The 19,352-nt window shown below is 40.4% G+C and overlaps 1 long non-coding RNA gene across 1 annotated transcript in view; it reads right to left on the reverse strand.

Annotated features, from left to right (window-relative positions):
• LOC121879695 overlaps positions 1–19,352 on the reverse strand; it is a 97,296-nt gene that overhangs the window by 19,472 nt on the left and 58,472 nt on the right. Inside the window, exon 2 of the long non-coding RNA XR_006091397.1 lies at positions 18,699–18,773. This is a non-coding gene — a long non-coding RNA (uncharacterized LOC121879695). The remainder of the gene's footprint in view (positions 1–18,698; positions 18,774–19,352) is intronic.

Raw genomic sequence — 19,352 nt, forward strand, 5'->3', positions numbered from 1 at the left:
AGATTGACTCTGTTTATTCTCTTACCTGAGGAATGTTTTTTCTCACTGGTTAACATAAGAGTAATTTGTTTGCACTCTTTTAATCGTTGACTCTCTCTCTCTCTCTCTCTCTCACACACACACACACAAATATCATGCACACACATGCCTACACACACACACACACACACACCTCTACTATGTCACACAATAGTGTACTTTCCTGATGTTAGGTTTATAGTGCTTATTATCGTCAAATATCAACACCACGGGGGTATTATTCTGTGTGTGTGTGTGTGTGTGTGTGAACTAAAAATCCAAGTTTGTGTCTCAAGTTCAATAAAAAATATCCTTCACTCAAGAACATCCATCAGTAAGATCGAAAGGGGCAGAAAATAGAGATGACTTAAAACGTAGGTAAATAAACACATACGACACAGCCCACAGCCCACAGCCCACAGTGCACAGCCCACAGCCCAGCCCACAGTACACAGCCCACAGTACACAGCCCACAGCACAGCCCACAACTCAGCACACAGCCCACAGTACAGCCTACAGCCCAGCCCACAGTACACAGCCCACACCACACAGCACCAAGAATACAAATGCTGTGACGAATTATAGAACAGCACAAACCCACTCTCTATAATATCACCAGATTATCACCCAAATATATTTCTAATTCTCCCCCCCCCCACCTCACTACGTATTTCAATGTCCTTTCTCACCGTTAATAATATATTCTGATATATTTCATTACATTTGAGTCTATTTCTAAGTCATGAGAGGGAATGGGGAGGGAGTGGGGTTGAGAGGTGGATGTGGATGAGTGGGGCATGAGGGGAGGCGGAGGGATACACTAGACGCACAACATTGACGCCCTACCAGGAAACTATTAAGACCATACCAAAATCTCCTTCCAATATGTCGTAAGTTAAAACATAGTAAGTGCCCATAATACCTCACCTTTATCACATTCCAGCGATCCATTCACCCTCACCTAACACTCCCTCCCCATTCCCCCCCTCTCGTCTGTATTACTTTTCTTTAATGCTCCTTGTTTAGTGTCAGAAATGGCACTATTGGCGGGAGGGAACGTCTGGCACTAGATCACGCACGAGCGACTGTCTGGCGTTATTCATGCATCTCTTATTCCGTTACCTGTAGGGTGGTTGGGGAGGAGGGGGGGGGGGTTATGGTGGGGGTAAGGGTTGGGCAGGAGGAAGGTTTGACCCCCCAGGTAAATAACAGGTACATAAGGGTGGTGACAAGTGATCCGTGAGGCTACGCTGCAGTTCCGAAATCGCTACTTTTTGACAGCTAAATTACAGTCATTTCTAAAAGTCCCCTTAACATCATTCTCCATGGTCTAGTTAACGAAAATAATACCCCCGATCCAAACTAACACTAATACTACTACTTCAATCACTTTCGATGTCGTTTTCCTCCTCCTTACCTGCCTTACCTTTCGTGCAGGTGTGACTCACGTGTTAGTATTGGTCTTTGATACAGGAAGTTTTCTCAAGGTGTTCAGTGAAGCTCAAAAGATCGAGTTTTATTTCTTATTGATGTATATTGCATTGGTTTTTTTTTTTTCATAAGAGGATTTTATTACTAATTACTAATACCTCTTGATGTAAATACCTTGATGGTGTATATGACAAGAAGTTCTTATTTAACAGTGGGTGAACGCTGACGAAAGGGTTGTAAGGTGTGAGAAAATATAAATGATGTTTACCTGCTGATGTTTACCTGTTGATCTTTATAATTCTTCAACATTTGTTATTGTGTTTTATTCTTCAACTTTATAATAACTTTTTAATTTGTCAGTAGAATTATTCCTGTTGTTGTTGTTGTTATTTTATGTTTGTTTATTTGCATTTGTTATGAGAAAATTTGTGTAGGTCTATGTTTGTGTTTACTTGAGGTAATCTTTTGTTTTGTATCTTCAGTTCTCCGTCTTATTTTTATTTTATCATCCTCCTTCTCTCCTTCATTCTTAGTTTTCTCATTCTCCTTCTCGTTCTCTTTCTCCTCCTTATTTCCTTCCTCCTCCTCCTCTTCCTCGTTCATATTTTCCATTTCTTCTTATTCTTATTCTTATTATCCTACCACTTTCATTTATCACCGTGTTCGTGTTAACCCTCGCACACATTCTTCTCTGTTTGTTATCGTGTGTTCTCTTTCCTCTTCCTTACACATAAAGCGTGACTGGAACTGATCGGTAGAAGTTTGTCTGTCTTTTTAAGTTATGTGTTGTAAAAAACTCTAAGTACAGACTGGTTATGGGGGCATGTGTGTGTGTGTGTGTGTGTGTGTGTGTGTGTGTGTGTGTGTGTGTGTGTGTGTGCGTGTGTGTGTGTGTGTTGCGTAAAGTAGACATTGTAGTTTGTCTGTGTAAGTAAAGAGAAGGAGAGGAAAACAAAGATAAAGATTGAGAAGTATAAGAGAGAGAAAGAAAGATTTTACGAGATCGTATTATTATTATTATTATTATTATTATCATTATCATCATTTCATGCTTTATTATCTCTATTAAATAATATCTCCTACAGGTACACAAAGTAATGTTCATTTTCCTACTTTCCTCAACATTATTTTTATCATTTCACTTCTCACACAACGAACAGTCATATAAATCTAACTAGTTATAATTTCCCCACTAAACTTTTTACCCCGAGATAAACTTTCACATTTAAACTTTCTTTCCTGTTTAGTTATTTTAGAAAGTGAACTTTTATTTGTAGTTATTTATTCCGGTTGATTATTTTGTAAGTGATTTTTTGTAATACTTTTATAAAGAAAAAACTTTGCAATGCCTTTTAATAATATAAACCATTGTAATATGTATAAATGCTAGTTATCCTTTACAATATGTTTTGTTTCTTAAGATTTATAATTTTCCAAGTGAATATATGCAATATATATATTACTCCATTACTATACTTTACATATTTCTTGATAAACTTGTACAGATAAGTGTTCATATAAGTGATGAACATGACTATGAACTCTATTATGAACAAAACACATCAGTTCGAAATATAACACAAATTATTACACAAAATTACACAAATATTACCAAAAATATTACACGAAATATAATATGGATAGTAACTGGTAGGTGGGGTAAGGCAAGGTTCGAATCCCCAACAGAATGAACCCCATGGAAAAGGTTCTAAAATAGGAAACTCACCAAACTTGAGAATCTACTTAGGGTTTTAATGGCCTGGCAGCTAAAACATAGCTTAATAGCGTTTCTGTGTTGAGGATTAAGGTGCCCGCACGCAATTTTTTATTCTAATATTCTATCTGCTAAGTTTCTCGCTCCACCGCCCACGCTCGTCTCTCTCTCTCTCTCTCTCTCTCTCTCTCTCTCTCTCTCTCTCTCTCCTTTTCTCTCACTCTCCTCGCCTGCCTGCTCCCCTTCCCTTTCTGTGCGCATTGTCTATCTCTCTTTCTTTCTTTCTTTCTCTCTCTTTTGTTATTTTTATTCTTTCATTTTCTGGGGGGCACAGAATTATTTAGAGAAATACTGTGGTATGTTATTTAGTCATTTATATTACAGTAAACTCTCTATGAATGAGGTAAAAATGACTTAACTTTCAGAATAAATTTTGTTTTCCTTTTTTTTTTTACGTAAATCTATGATGTTTGGGTCGTGTTATTTCACTTAGGAATAAAAGAAAATAATGAAAAAAACGAAATAAACTTCAGACTACCATATACAGGTGTTAATTAATATGTTTATACCTGTGTGTTTTATCCTTCCCACTGGTCGAAGACAACAGCAACATCCATCAGTTAAATCAGGAAAGTGATTAAATTTCACTACAGAATGTTTTAACTCGTGGGTGTATATATATATATGTTCTAAAAGACTAAACATTCACTAAACATTCACTTCTTTACACCTTTCCAACATTCCTACACAACATTCACTCTCAGCGTGTTTAAACTCAACAGAGGCGGAAAGGAAAAAAAAATCCCCAAACTTTTTTTTTCTTCCTGTGTGAAGTTTGAATTTTGTGTGGTGGTGGTGGTGGTGGTGGTAGTGGTAGCGTTGATGATGATAGTGGTATGGGTAGTGGTGGTAGTAGTAATTGTGGTAATGGTGGTAAAAATGGTAGAAGTGGTGATGGTTGTGACTGATGGTAGTGGTGATAGTGATGATTGGTAATGGTGGTAGAGGTGTTGATGGTAGTAATGGTGGTAGCGGTGTTGGTGGTAACAATGGTGGTAATGGTGGTAGAGGTGTTGGTGGTAGTAATGGTGGTAGCGGTGTTGGTGGTAACAATGGTGGTAATGGTGGTAGAGGTGTTGGTGGTAGTAATGGTGGTAGCGGTGTTGGTGGTAACAATGGTGGTAGAGGTGTTGGTGGTAGTAATGGTGGTAGCGGTGTTGGTGGTAATGGTGGTAGTGTTTAATAGCAATGACTAATTTTGGTTATAATTGTGGTTGGTATGGTTATAGTTTTTGTGAATGGTTATATTATGTGGTTATTGATGGTTATAGTAGTTGTTTCCATGGTGATTGCGGTGATTTATACGTCAGTAATGTTGATTGTTGTTGTTGTTGTAGATTTTGATAATGAAAGTGGTTATTGAAATGGTTGTTACGATTTTCTGCATTAGGGGTTATATAATTGTGATATTAATGATTGTAGTTGTTACTGGTAGTTGTAATGGTTGTTAAGGGCTTATACACCCATCAGATAGTTATAGTTATAGTACCAACCTTGTTAGTTTAGTACATCTAATAATTCGTATTGGCCTGAAAGTGAATTATCAAAGAGTCTTGGTTTTTTTCTTACTTGCAATATTACTAAAATCAAAACTAGATCAACATACTTTCTGAAAACGTTTATGAATTTGTGTTTGAGAATTACTAACTTTAATGCATTACGTGTCTACTATATCGAGTTAGTTAGTTAAAAGAAGTAGGTGTAGCCATCATCCGTCTGTTTCCAAGGAAAAGATTAAGAACTTTTAGGATGCCGACTTGGGAAGGAGATGCTCAGATTCTGTTTTTACCATTTTTATTTTTTTTTGTAAGTAGAATTAATTATTGAAGAGCTTCTACAGTTAATCTTGAGGAATTATAATCATATCATGGGTTAAAATGTGTATTAAAAAAGTCAGGTGGGTTTTTTTATGTTTTTACTGAATTTACAAGATTTTTTTTAAGTAATGTGTTTTAGATATTTCTACAGAATTTAGAAGATATGCAATTAAAAGGGATTGTATTTTTATCGTATATACAAGACATATATTCGTAAGACATATTTTCCATTAAGTTTATGTACAGTAATTTACAAACAATATGATCTTTAAGAAACGATTTTTCAAATAAGTTTAAGAAATGTATAGACAATACTAATTTTAACTAACAAATTTCCATATACACTTACAATAATAATAAAAAAATATTCTTTAAACACAACAAAATGTTTACAAAATTTCCCCCCAAAATTATAAATAAATAAAAAATCACAAAGGTTGATAAAAAAAAAAATCAACTCTTATTTCATTGTTATTTTATTACGGCTTTGACTAACACCGCCTCTTTCTTAATCAGCTCACGGAGATGATTGTCTCAAGTAAGTAATTTTTCACCCTGACAGTGTCTCCGTGTTAAACAGGAGGGTTTGGGAGACGAGGGGTGGAAGACGTTGGGGTATGGAGGGGGGTGGGGTGGAGGAGGATGGGGGGCGGGGAGAGGAAGAGGAGGGAAGAAGGCAGGAGGGCTCCAACGCAAATGCCATACCAATGGAGTATACAATTTAAATTTAGATTCCAGCAGTCTCTCATCTTCTTATGGAGGGGGGTGGAGGGGGCTGAGAGACGAAGGAGGAGGAAAGGAGGAAGAGCCCACGTCTACACCCCCCCCCCATCCTTCCTCCCCCCCCCACCCCTGCCAAGCTGTCACTCACAAAAACTTAATTGAGTCGGAACAAGGTTTAATTGAAGTCGAAAAATATTAGTTGTCACCATTAATAGGTTGGAGCGCCCATCTTCTTTTTCTAATTATTCCTGAAGAATATTTTTTTTCTCGCCTCTAATTTTGCTAAGTCTGAGCAGCTGGTCAAAATTGGATCCTTTTTTTTTTTCCCCGTAATGAGATTTTTATGTTTGATGCTGAATAGTTTTATGTGTAAACGGAAGTATGGTGTATGTGTGTATGTATATGTATGTATATATATGTGTATATGTGTATGTATTTTGACAAAACTATAAAAAAAATACCCCAAAAATATCATATACAAAAAGAAAACACCCCTAATTATCACAAAACATACACACTACTCAAACATACACACTACTTTAACATACACTACTCAAACATCAAACATACACACTACTTTAACATACACTGATATACACCCGACATATACACCGAATATACCGACAAGAGAGGAAGCTACTGAGTGGTGTAGCAGAGACTCGGTACATACTGAGTGGTGTAGCAGAGACTCGGTACATACTGAGTGGTGTAGCAGAGACTCGGTACATACTGAGTGGTGTATCAGAGACTCGGTACATACTGAGTGGTGAGGTTAATGGGACAACAAAAATGACGATGGTTGGTATGGAGAAGACAGAGACAAGTGTGAGAGAGAGAGAGAGAAACAGAGAGAGAGAGAGAGAGAGAGAGAGAGAGAGAGAGAGAGAGAGAGAGAGAGAGAGATTAATAATGAAAGGAAGAGTGTGGAGATCTGCCAACTGCTGTATACAGATGATTACTATTTTTGGATAAATGAGATACAATAGAAAAAGCTATTTAAACTTACTAGTAAACGTGTTGTTGTTTAGCCACTATTCTGATAAGATATACAACAGAAAAAGTTATGAGAAATACAACTTATCACTATAACTTACAACCAAGAGTGTATGAATGATTAAAATAACACAACCTTATTCGTAAACACAACAGCACAACCTTACATATAGAGACTCTTTTACATAATCACAACAAGAGTAAATCAAAACTAAAAATAATATCAGAAAAATGAATAGATATCTAAAGACAAATAAGAAAAGATTACATGCTGACAGAAGATGATGATTTTAGCGAGAAGGAGAGAGATGTTAGAGAGAGTGAGTGAGTGAGTGAGTGAGTGAGTGAGTTAGAGAGTGAGTGAGTTAGAGAGTGAGTGAGTGAGTGAGTGAGTGAGTGAGTGAGTGAGTGAAGGTGTTGATACTCAGAGATGATAGTTCTTAGTGGATGATGGTTTAATATTTTACGTGGATGATGATGATGTAAACCGTGGATGGCGATGGTTTAACCCTTAGAAGACGATGGTTTAACCCTTAGAAGACGATGGTTTAACCCTTAGAAGACGATGGTTTAACCCTTAGAAGACGATGGTTTAATCCTTAGAAGACGATGGTTTAATCCTTTGGTGACGAAAAGCCAAAGGAAGAACATTGGAACTAGTATTTTTTTTATGTTGAGAGAGAGAAGAGGAGATCGAATAAAGAAGGCGAATATAAAGGGAAAATAGGGAAGAGAGAGAAAGGATTAGGAGAAGAAAAGGAAGAAGGAAGAGAGAGGTGATGTTTAGGTAGAATACTCACATTGAAAGAAGCGAAGTAGAGGAAAGAAGTAGAGGAAAATAGAAAATGGGGTGAAGGAAAGCAAAGAAGAGAAAGAGAAAAACGAGAGAACGGAATGAAGAAAAGGGGGAGAAAGAAGGAAAACGAGAGAGGAGAGACTGAAAGAGTTTGTGAACGAAGGAGAGAAGAGGGTGAGGTAAAGAGAAAATGAGAAAAGGGAAAACAGAGAACGGAGTGATGGAAAGAAGGGAAACGAGGAAAACGTGATAAAGAAGGAGAGACTGAAAGTGTATGTGGACGAAGTGGTGTTCAGTATGTTGTGATGTGAGTGAGTGAGTGTGTGAGTGAGTAAGTGAGTGTGTGAGTGAGTGAGTGTGGGTGAGTGAGTGAGAACATACACCCACACGGACAACATACATAAATGTGTATAGCGTGTATATATCATGGCATAACCTTCATACATACTTGAGGTGTTGGTAAGGTAGACGACGTTCTGATCACACGCTTGCTATATGGTCCATGGTGAAGGAAACAGAGAGAGAGCAAACACCACCCCTGTCCCCTCACCCCTCACTCCCCCACACACCACCCCCTCACCTCACACACCACCCCCTCACCTCACACACCCCCACACACCACCCCCTCACCCCCTCACCCCCCCCTCACCCCCCCGATCAATGGCGAAATCAAGGAAAAATTTATATTACTGAGTTGAATTTTATGGCTTATTTCTGGGCACGTACTCTCTCCTTCCTCCACCTCTTCTTATTCCTCTTCTTCTTCCTCTCCCCTTCCCTCTTCCTCGTCCCCTCTGACCACCTTTCTCCTCCCTCCTCCTCCTCCTCCTCCTCCTCCCTCCCTTCCCTCCTATTCTTCCTCCCCCTCTTCCTCCTCCTCATCTGTCTATATTCCCGGTAATGATCTTGTTAGGTTAGGTTAGGTTAGGTTAGGTTAGGTTAGGTTAGGTGTTGCTGCCTTACCTATCATTACCATTATCATCACGCCTAAACCATTACCTGCAACTATGATACTACCACCATCATCACTACTTCCATTACTATCATGTATCAGGTATACCACTACCTATAACCACCACTACCATCAATATCACCACCACTTATTTCCTGCACCACCATCACCACCACCACTTAATACCACAATCACAAACATCAATCACCATCACCAACTAACCCCTAACCACACCAACCCTCACCACCACCACCAGAAGCAAAAGTCAGCACCCACTCTGGTTCCGACATTATTGATCTGTTTGACTCCTAAAGCTCTACTCTCAGCCGCTGTAAATCATGGTATATATGTCTTCCCCGCTGTAACATACCTTCGTGTAGTATAACTCCCACGAAGAGGAGGAGTTTGGAAGCTAAATAATGAGTGTGGGGAGTGGGGAGGAAGGGGTGAGACTAGCTGGTAGGAAAATGTGGGAGAGGGAAGGAAGGGGGAAGGGGCTGTTGGGGCAGTTGGTGAGAGAGGGGGAAAGGGTGTTGATGTTGGGGATGGAGAGAGGGTATAGGGAGAATGGAGGAAGGGAGGTTCATGAAGTTGGTGGGTGTTGGTTTTGGAGATGAGGGAAAGAAGGAGAGAGAGGGGTGATGTTGGAGGAAAGGAAGGAGGAGGTGTTAGATGTCGGAGGGGAAGAAGAAAAGTGAAGGAGAGAAAGAGGAGAGAGGGTGTTGGAGACGAGAGGCAAACAACGTTCCACCAACACACATCAACCATCTCTCAGGTGAGATTTTGGCTCAGGTGTAAATAGCGTTTACCTGTCTATTATGTGAGGGACGTGTGGGTATATCTGTCTATTATGTGAGAGACGTGTGGGTATATCTGTCTATTATGTGAGGGACGTGTGGGTATATCTGTCTATTATGTGAGAGACGTGTGGGTATATCTGTCTATTATGTGAGGGACGTGTGGGTATATCTGTCTATTATGTGAGAGACGTGTGGGTATATCTGTCTATTATGTGAGGGACGTGGGTATATCTGTCTATTGGTGTGAGGGACGTGGCATATCTGTCTATTATGTGAGGGACGTGGTGGTATATCTGTCTATTATGTGAGGGACGTGGGGTATATCTGTTTTTATGTGAGGGACGTGTGGGTATATCTGTCTATTATGTAAGAGACGTGTGGGTATATCTGTCTATTATGTGAGGACGTGTGTATATCTGTCTATTATGTGGAGGGACGTGTGGGTATATCTCTATTATGTGAGGGACGTGGGTATATCTGTCTATTATGTGAGGGACGTGGGTATATCTGTCTATTGGTAAGAGACGTGGGGTAAGCATCTGTCTATTATGTGGAGGGACGTGTGGGTATATCTGTCTATTGGTGAGGGACGTGTGGGTATATCTGGTTCATTATGTGAGGGACGTGTGGGTATATCTGTCTATTATGTAAGAGACGTGTGGGTATATCTGTCTATTATGTGAGAGACGTGTGGGCATACCTCTTGATTATTTGTCAATGATATATATATATATATATATATATATATATATATATATATATATATATATATATATATATATATATATATATATATATATGAAAAGTATAACGTTATATATTGAAATAAAAATGACAAGAGTATAACTGAGTATATGGGTATAACGTGTGTGTGTGTGTGTGTGTGTGTGTGTGTGTGTAGAGACTCTGTACACATAGCAGAGTAAAGTATTGCGTGTATGTGTGTGAGTTAAAGGATTGCGTGTGAACACCTAAGTATATTGTATGTATTGTGTGTGTTGATAAACCATAATTTTTTTTCACAATTTTTTTTTGGGGGGGAGACACGCGATCACACATAAAAGGTAAGTGTGAAGAAAATTCATGGCTAAATCTGTGTATTGTGTATTGTGTATTTTGTTTTGTATACTTGTGTATGATATATTTCAGCTCTAGGATCCCTCTCTAGGATAATTTATGGATATATTTCACCTCTAGAATATTAGTTGTAGGATCCTCTTAATACACTGACAGGTTGAAGGATGGCAGTAACCAAACAGTGATTGCTAGAAGTATTCCTCCTTGCTACCATAACTTTTCACTACCATAACTCTTGACTACCATAGATCCTCACTACCATACCTCCCCACTAACATATTATTTCCAGTATCATTACCCCTTAATGACATGACACCAGGTAGACAGGCAGGCAGGTGTCAAGTGGTCAAAGTGACACCTGAATGAATTAGTGTCATAGGTGGAACAGGATCGTACAGTATGTTTTGCTAGTAATTCCGTCAGGTTTATATCAAGTTGGTTTAATTGACGACTGTGTTTGTGTGGAGTAATGTGTCGGGATCTGTCTGTCTGTCTGTCTGTGTTTGTCTGTCTGTCTGTCAGTCTTTCGGATTCTCTCTCTCTCTCTCTCTCTTTCGTTTGATGGAAGCTAGAATTTCAAATGCAATGGTACATCCAGTGCTTTAATTTACGACAATACTCCTGGGAAGCATGGGTCTAATTGTCAAGTTAACACGCGTATACTCTCTCTCAACTTGTACAACACCTGTTATCCATTACCTGTCCAACACCTGTCACCTATAGAATTCCTGTCACTCATCACCTTCCCAACATCTGTCCCCTAACACCTGTCTCCTATAAAATTCCTGTCACTAATCACTTGTACACCACCTGTCACTAATTACCTGTACACCACCTGTCACTAATTACCTGTACACCACCTGTCACTAATCACCTGTTACCCTCACTAACATACAAAAATATCAAGAGTCAATACCATTCTCATGCCTTCAAATTATGTTGGTTACAGGTCTTGAAATTTTATGAACGTTAAACCACAAAGATATTTTATAGTAATAAGTTAAACCGATGGAAAAAACCTCACTAAAACTCTGCTGGGTTGCTGGTGAGTATTTTAAAAAGCTTTCCTCAATCACGAAGCTGAGATGAATTGTTTTTTTTTGTTATTGTTGATTAATGTTGATGTTATTGTTATAGTAAACATGTGATTAAGACTTGAGTTATTGAAGTAATTGTAGGGTTAAATTTGTGTGTGTGTGTGTGTGTGTGTGTGTGTGTGTGTGTGTGTGTGTGTGTGTACTGTACTTCCTTTAGTTTACAAGACTTTACATTATCGTATATCCATCTTTTCCTCTACCTACCGTCTAAGGACACCACAACATACATACATACATACATACATACATACATACATACATACATACATACATACATACATACAGTACAAGGCTCTATAATCATGAATGACATCTTGATCTGCCCAGTGCATCTCCAGTCTTTTCTCGAAGGACAATTACATACGCGCCTACGCCAGGTTTAATGTACGCATTTGGTTTTCATTTACTACATACGCATTATTGGTAACTATCAGGTACGCATATGTCATATGTGTAATATTACTAGCGCTTATGTACGCATAATTCAAGTAACATGTACTTATTTTTTGTTAAGTTTCCTTGTACAAATACATTTTTTGTGTACGTTGTTGCTAGTGTCATATGTACGTTCTCGCAAGTTATCATGTGTACATTCTTGCTCGTTATTATGTGTATATCTTGCTAGTTACTATGTGTACGTTCTTGCTAGTTGCCATGTGTACGTTCTTGCTAGTTATCACGTGTACTTCTTGCTAGTTACCATATGTACGTTCTTGCTAGTTGCCATGTGTACGTTCTTGCTAGTTATCACGTGTACTTCTTGCTAGTTACCATGTGTACGTTCTTGCTAGTTGCCATGTGTACGTTCTTGCTAGTTATCACGTGTCCTTGCTAGTTATCATGTGTACGTTCTTGTTAGTTGTCATGTGTACTTTCTTGCTAGTTATCATACGCACATCCTTGCTAGTTGCCATGTGTACGTTCTTGCTAGTTGCCATGTGTACGTTTTTACTAGTTATCATGTGCACATCCTTGCTAGTTGCCATGAGTACGTTCTTGCTAGTTGTCATGAGTACGTTCTTGCTAGTTGTCATGTACGCAATAATGCCCTGTCATATATCCTCTGTTTTATCCTCTCATTGATTTTTGTTCAGAGAAATGTGCATAAGAGGGTGTAGGAGTAGCAGTGTGGCGTGGTATGTGTCATGGTGGCGTGGGAGGGCGTGGTGTGTGTCATGGTGGCGTGGGAGGGCGTGGTGTGTGTCATGGTGGCGTGGGAGGGCGTGGTGTGTGGGCGTGGTGTGTGTCATGGTGGCGTGGGAGGGCGTGGTATGTGTCATGGTGGTGTGGAGGGCGGTGTGTGTCATGGTGGCGTGAGGAAGGGGCTGGGTGGCGGGAGGGCGTGGTATGTGGTCATGGTGGCGTGGAGGGCGTGGTGTGTGGTTGGTGGCGTGGGAGGGCGGTGTGTCATGGTGGCGTGGAGGGCGTGGTGTGGGGAAATGGTGGCGGGGAGGGCGGTGTGTGTCATGGTGGCGTGGGAGGGCGTGGTGTGTGTCATGGTGGCGGGAGGGCGGGTATGTGTCATGGTGGCGGGAGGCGGGTATGTGTCATGGTGGCGTGGGAGGCGTGGTGTGTGCTGCCGCGGTGGCGTGGGAGGGCGTGTGTGTCAGGTGGTGGAGGGCGGTGTGCTGGGTGGTGGCGTGGGAGGGCGGGGGCTGGGTGGTGGCGGAGGGCGTGGTGTGTCATGGTGGCGGGAGGGTGGTATGTGTCAAGGGTGGTGGAGGGCGTGGGTATGTGTCATGGTGGCGTGGGAGGGCGTGGTATGTGTCATGGTGCGTGGAGGGCGTGGTGTGTGTCATGGTGGCGTGGAGGGCGTGGTATGTGTCATGGTGGCGTGGGAGGGCGTGGTGGTGTGTCATGGTGGCGGAGGGCGTGGGTGTGTGTTGCGGTGGCGTGGGAGGGCGTGGTAGCGTGGTTTTCGAAAAGAGGCGTGTAAGGGCGTGATAGCGTGGTTTAGGAGCATGGCGTGGGAGGGCGTAGTATCATATCATGGTGACGTGGTAGGGCGCGGTGTCATGTCATGGTGGCGTGGGGGGCGTGGTATGGTGACGTGGCGGGGGATAATGCGTGGTAGAATAATATAAAGCTCGGTTAGTTTGTTTGTAATTCTTTAGTTGTTATTCCTTCTATTTCCCTCCTTTATACCTTATGCTTATTCCTTATTTATCCTATATGATCTCTCTCCGTTTATTTTCCTATCCTTATTATTATTATTTTTTTTACTTGTTAAGACTTAACTAAGACTTATAACTTACCTGACGGTGTTAAGACCTTTACCTACTTCCGGGTTGTGTATACGTTACCTGGACACACACACACACACACACACACACCTCATCCACACCTGCTGGTTCTCTCACCTGTAGGGGGTTGGGGGGATAGGTCACGTTTCTACCTGTCTTCAGCAATTATCTCTCCTTCACTTCTTCCTTTACTCTACCTACCATAACAGACGGATATATCTACCTATTTTTATTTCCTTTTTTATGGTTATTTTCACAATAATCTGTCACTGTGAATCTAATCCTTCATCTCTCTCTCTCTCTCTCTCTCTCTCTCTCTACACCCACTACTCTTTCCCCTTATCTCACCACCTGCTCCCCACCTTACCTCCTCCTGACCCCTACCTCCTCCCTGGACCCTTACCTCCCTCCCCACCCTTACCCTCCTCCCTCCCCCTTTCCTCCTCCCTCCCCCTTATCTCACCACCTGCCCGACCTCTTGTTCCGCCTATACTGTACTTAACCCTTATCGATGTGTCAAGTAGGAGAGCGTGATACACACACACACACACACACACACACACACACGCACACACACACACAACAACAACAACAACAACAAAAACAGCTTGCATATCTTGTTTTGATTTGCCACTATAAATTAAATTATCTAAGAGTATTGTCTGAGTGTAATGTTATGTGTGTATGTGTATATGTGAGTGTGTGTATATGTGAGTGTGTATATGTACGTCGATATACGCTTATACACACACCTTTAGAAATACTATATACACACCTACATAAGTAAAACCATTAAGAAATTACTTTTCACACGATACTTTAGTACTTTTCATACTATTATAGGCACTTTTTTTATATATTTTTAAGTAATCTACACATATATACAGCTTCTTTACACTCTCATACGCCCCTACGCCATACGCACCCCGACACCTCTACACTCACCTACAGAACCTCTACATATACTCACAAATACTCAAAAATTTCTACATAAGCTCACAAGCTTCTACACACACCAACAACTTTTACACACGACAACAGCCTCTCTCCACGTCTACTCATTTACATATTTTCGTCAAAATTCCGTTCAGCCACGTCAAGTACTGGATATTTTTAGCATACATTTGTTTAGTGATTATATTTGTGTGTTTGTTTGTCTATGTGTAATTCTGTTTATTCCATTCATTTTCTTATCTATCTGTCTCTATCCATTCATTCCCTATTTTTTTCAGTCCCTCTATCCATTTATTTCTCTATCTTTCTGTCTATATATCTATTCATCAACCTATCTCTCTATCTCTCTATCTCTCTATTATAAATTTATTCGATCTCATCTTTACTCAAAAAAAGAAGAAAAAAATCATCTTATTCTTTTTAATATTTATCATAATCAGAAAAAAATTATAATGGTGTGTTGATCATCTGCCTATACCAGCCTCCTCTTCTGTAATAGTATAGCTCAAATTACACCCCCCCTATGTGACTGACTTTTAAGGCATTACTACACTAATGTATCAGGTTAAGGCGCAGAGTTAATTATCCACTGACACCTGAGTTAATAACCTCTTTGGAAACTAGGTCACTCTGTGGTGTTAAATATAGGTCACGTTTGGTGATTTACCTGAAGATTAGCCCAAAGCTTATTTCTAACCTAACCTAACCTAACCTAACCTAACCTAACCTAACCTAACCCCACCAGGTAACGATAGGGTGTAATTAGGTTAAATAAGGTTAGGGAGAAACAGATTTGTGTGGGTGGTAAATCTGAGCTTCTAGAATGGGCGGCTAGAACGAGTGGTGGGCGGCGGGTGAGTGGGCGGCGGGTGGGTGAGTGTCGCCAGCCAGCCTCATCTGTTGCTATGGTGATTCGGGCATCTTATTTCTTCCTTAGGATAAATGTAGCAAGATTTTCCTCACGATTCTCTAAGACTCTCTCTCGAAGATTGTTGAACAAAAAGCCACATAGATTGTTAGTCTAGTTAAGAAAAAGGTAAGAATATATGTTAATTGTTCTTCTGTTATCCATACCATGAAGAACATTGGTTTGTTCTTCTGTTATCTATACCATGAAAGGATCCTTAAACGCACGAATTCTGACCATGATGTGAGGTAAGCAAGGAGAAGGGCAGGTAACCAGGTAACTTGTCTTAATGACTCATTCAGAGAGAGAGAGAGAGAGAGAGAGAGAAGCAGTAATGTTTCAATTCGTGATTCCCCCATGAGACACACACACACACACACACACACACACACACACACACACACACACACACACACACACACACACACACACACACACACACACACAAGAAGCTGAAGCAGGGACTCTCACGTTATGCATGGGAGAACGTCTAGCTAAGGGTATTGTTATGTGTATCTAATTACGGGTTGCGTGCCGGTCATCTCCAGTATCTACCGGACAAATTATCGTAATGGTTATATTAGCAGTGGAGGGAGCCGGCATGCATAGTCTACTCTCTCCCTCTCACCCCCTCCCTCTCCCCCCCTCCCTCTCCCCCTTTACCTCCCTCATCCTCCCCACCTGAGGGAGTAAAGACGTAGGTAGTGGGTCGAGGATATTGAAGGTTTCTCCCGCTATGTAAAGATCCAGGGAGGGAGAGAATGTGCACAATGCTATGGTGTTACTACCTCCCGTCACGACACACTACAGCAGGGGTCGTGGCAGGTTTCGGATATCAAGTTTACGTTAATATAATGTAGTGGTACAGTTCTTTTGAGGGGGGGGGTATGTCGTCTAGTTTTGTAATTTAAAGATAGTTTTATTTATTTTTTTTTTTTGGGGGGGGGTGGGGATTATTTGAAAGGTTTGTATATGATTTAATTATTTACACATGTATTCTTATAATACGTACACAGATATGCTCAGCACGCACACACACACACACACATACACATACCCCTGTGGGATCAATCAGCTACCTGGGGACGGTAAAGTAGGTGACGATATAGACTACCTGACCCACAAGTGACCGCCTGTCTCCACACCTCTACACACCTCACCTCCTACCTGGAAGACGCCAAACTTATTCCTGTAGTGAAGATTATGTATTACCTTCCTTGTATTGTGAGTAGTATGATTTATGTATGTATGTATGTATGTATGTATGTATGTATATATGTATGTATGTATCGTTGAAAGAGAGAAGCATTGAGTGAAAGCAGCTTAGAAATATATTAATAGACGCACATACTTGAAAATAATAAACCAATGTATATATAAACCAAAGACAGAGAGACAGAAAGAGAGACAGAGAGACAAACAGACAGTCAAATCATAGACCCCAAAAAAACAGAAAATCACCTGACAGAGAATATTTTCGTTGACCATTTGAATATTTTTTTTTTGCATAAGTAATAATGTAAACAGACTTCCTAAGCTTCACTAACTCCAGGTAGATGACACACACCTGGATGAGAATTACACCCCTGGAGTGACAAGTTACTACCTGGTGATTAGAGTTGGGGGTCCTAAACCTTGTCCTCCAGAGGGTAAAAAAAAAAACAATTTGGGGGAAGATTGACCAAATGACCCCCTCAAGTTAACAGGATTAGTAAATCACAAGTTATCGGTAATTATTGGGTCATGGTTGTTTAGTTGATGTGTTTAACTGCTCTAATTGGTGGTTTTAACGGCGAGTAGTTAAATAGACGCTAGTTTGAGATCCCAATAATGGTTGGTTTGGTAGGAGTTATTAGAGGGCATGGGTTGCTATAATTAGTTGTTTTAGAAGGAGGTAGGGTATTAGTCAGATGTGGGTCGGACCTGCTGAGGAAAAACACTCGTAATTAGGGTTCTTAAGCCAGGTAGCTCGCTCTTATACCTGAGGTCTTTAGTCCTAGTTAACTCGCCTTGTACAACTAGTGGTGGGGATGGTGGCTGATGGTGGGGATGGTGGTCAGTGTTGGGGGTAGTGGTGGTGATAGTGGTCACTGTTGTGGATGGTGTTGGCAAGTGCTGTACCTAGCCAGTAATTGTGTTGGTATGGTGGTCAGAGGTGTAAGTCCAGTATTTATTATCCTCTGTCGTGGAATTTCAATTTAGACATTATCATCCTTACATGGTGCCGCTGAGAGAGAGAGAGAGAGAGAGAGAGAGAGAGAGAGAGAGAGAGAGAGAGAGAGAGACTGGAGAGCAAACAGTCACACTTCACCATCTCTCCTCGTTACCCTTTTGCCAGGCAGCTCCTAGGTCAATAGCCTTAAACAATCTAACATAAACAATTAAAAATGTACACGAATAAACCCCCGTATCTTACATTAAATCCTGAAAAAATACGAATTAAAACTTCATTACACGAAATATTGCCCGAAATAATACCCTCTCCCCTCCTCGTCACCTCCCCCCCCCCCTTCCTCCGTCACCAACCCCTTTCCTCCGCCACCTCCCCCTCCTTCCACCCCTCCCCCTCAATGGCAGGAGACGATCCACTGGGTACACAGGATCGAAACTCACCTACATACTTTCTCCCTTGGGCCACCACTTGCTCTTATTCCTTCCTCCCCTCCCCCCTTCCCTCTCCCTCTCCCTCTCCCTTCTCTTGTTTGGACTCCATTCCCCCCTCCCTAAAAATTAGAATGAATAAATCAGGAGGTCGTATAGATTTAAGTTGGTGGGGGAGAGAGAGAGAGAGAGCAGGAGGTGTTATTACGAGGTCTTGGAACACAACATTGTCCTAGTTATTTTGTGTATTATTCGCTTCTTCACTTCTTCTTGTTCTTCTTCTTTCTCTTCTAGCATCACTCCTCTTATTATTCTTTTCATTATTCTCCATCTTCTCTCGTTCCTGGTGAATTAATTTTTTTTACGCTTCCTTGTCTTTCTCCTCTTCCTCTTTCTTCTGTTCTCCGTTCATTCCTTGTCTTCCTCCTCTTCCTCTTTTCCTCCACCTCCTCCTCTACCTGTACTCAGAAACACCTGTTACATACAACACAACCAAGAATTATATCAACACTCACGGTAGGTGGTAACATTTGTAGGTGAACTTCAGTAGATGAAAATGACCCCGAGCCATCATCATTAACCATCTTTATCTGTTGACAAAAAAAAAATAATAGTTAAATAAGAAAAGAAAAGAAAAATAATTATACATCAGGTTGTCTCAAAAAAATGTATCCACACTATTTATCCGGTTTTCTTGATGAGTGTGAATATTTGAGTTATAAAATCAATATTATCTTTATTATTGATGTTTATTGTCTCCCCCCAAACATTGTAGGAGACGTCGTGAATTAATAATGAGGACAATATTGATGTTTTATTATAAACATTTAAGACATCACCACAAAAAAATGTTTATGGATGTGTGTGTATACATTTTTTTTTCGAGACAACCTGGACAGTCTATAAACGAAGGGTTTAAGGGATATAATACAACATAATAAAGGATTTGAACGTTTCTTTAGGGAGTTTTTGGGGAACTGAATCCTTTTTACTCATCGGGTACGGAACATTTATTGTGATTTTTTGTAGATAAGGGATTGATGTGATTGAGGGGAATGGTGACTTATTTTGCATTAATTTTTTCTTCGTGTGAATTTGAGATAAGAGATGTTTTTTATATATATATATGCTAAGTTATTTAAGTGTAAAGATAGGGAGAAAAATTGTTA

Source organism: Homarus americanus, unplaced genomic scaffold (genome assembly GCF_018991925.1).
Source record: "Homarus americanus isolate GMGI-L3 unplaced genomic scaffold, GMGI_Hamer_2.0 scaffold60362, whole genome shotgun sequence".
In the NCBI taxonomy this organism is placed as follows: domain Eukaryota; kingdom Metazoa; phylum Arthropoda; class Malacostraca; order Decapoda; family Nephropidae; genus Homarus; species Homarus americanus.